Genomic DNA, 1,511 nt, shown 5'->3' with positions numbered 1-1,511 from the left:
AAAAAGCTGTGAAAAGGTTAGGGTTTTTTTCTTGTCTGTTGTGTTTGCACATTTCAAAGGGAAGTCTCACTTGTTATCTGTAAAGGAAAGTCTGTGGTTCTCAAGTTAATTGCTGCAAAAACAGATGTACGTTGCATTTATTCCTTTTTAAGAGAACATAGTGTACAGTCTTCGGAACAATCATAATTCTGACAACTTGCAACTGACATGCAGGTCTTCAAATGCACGCATGTAAACACACACTTGTGCTTTTATGCACACACACCCACGTTTTTTATCTGGGTGAGGTTTTCCATTAGTGTTTTTGCAGAGATCACAGGTTCTTCTGTTTCCTGCCACACAGTGTTTCGCCACAGAAGCTAAGCAGTGTTCATGCGCTCTTTGCTATGCACTGAAGATGATCACTGGAAAAATATCAGCAGAACACACACACACACACACCCCACCACAAACACAGATGTATGAACACAAACACAGTTATTGTTTAGCTCTATCTTGCATCTGAATTATATTGGGAGAGAATTTATACATAATGTTTAAACCTTAAAAAAAAGATTTTCAACATCTGATAATTCTTTTTTTTTGCCCCTCCATTTTTTTTTTTTTACCTCTATACCTTTCTTCTCCTCTTTTTTATTTTCTCTTTCCCTCCTGTCATCCTTCTCTCCGGCAGTGCCAGTCTCTGAGGAAGGCTGATGTGAGCTCCAGATGTTGGTGTAGACTGGCTGGAGACTGAGAGGGCAGAGGGCTTCTCTCTGTACCTCCTTTTTTCTCTCCTCCCCACAGGCTTCTATTACCTGATATTTCTGTGTTTTGTTGGATCCCTTTGGCTTCTGTGGCTTCATGCAGTTGCTTAATTTTGCCTAATTTTAAAGACCACATCTGTTGTGCAAAACTATACCTTTATTTGTGTTTATATTACTGCATGTGAGCTCGACTAAAACCTTACAACAGAATAGGAATGACACCTATGAAATCATCATAATCATTTTCTGTGTAAAGATATTATGCTATGTATAAGATTTGTTTATTTAATTTTTATTATAATATAATTTAATTAGTTGTTATGAGCACAACAGGGTGAAGGTGACCTGTAGCTCATTGTAAGGTAATGAAAACACAAACAATTCCTATATCAGGTGAATTATTCAGGTGAATATAGTGAAACATCCAAAATATGAATATTAGCATTCCATTTCTGCCAATAGATCCTCCTAAATGGCACCTGGACCTTTAATGTCTTGCACTGTCTTACTGTGTTTTTATTATGTCTGTTTTTATGATTTCTGCTGCAAAAATAATTTCATCTTGTAGGAAAACATAGATCTAAACTTAAATGAATAGTGATGTAGACATACAGCAATAGGAGCTCCTTGCGAAATTTCTATAGAAATATAGGTAAGGAGAAAAAAGGGAGCTCATGGAAGGTCAGCCTGTTGGTAGTGTCTCTCTTTAGTTATTGTTGAGACTAGTCCCTTGTCCTTCACAAACACGTTTCTGCCTCATGACCT

Source organism: Morone saxatilis, unplaced genomic scaffold (assembly GCF_004916995.1).
Source record: "Morone saxatilis isolate NCDOM2014 unplaced genomic scaffold, NCSU_SB_2.0 Contig3, whole genome shotgun sequence".
NCBI classification, from domain to species: domain Eukaryota; kingdom Metazoa; phylum Chordata; class Actinopteri; family Moronidae; genus Morone; species Morone saxatilis.
The sequence above is the reverse complement of the archived record's forward strand: the minus strand, read 5'-3'. Positions refer to the sequence as shown.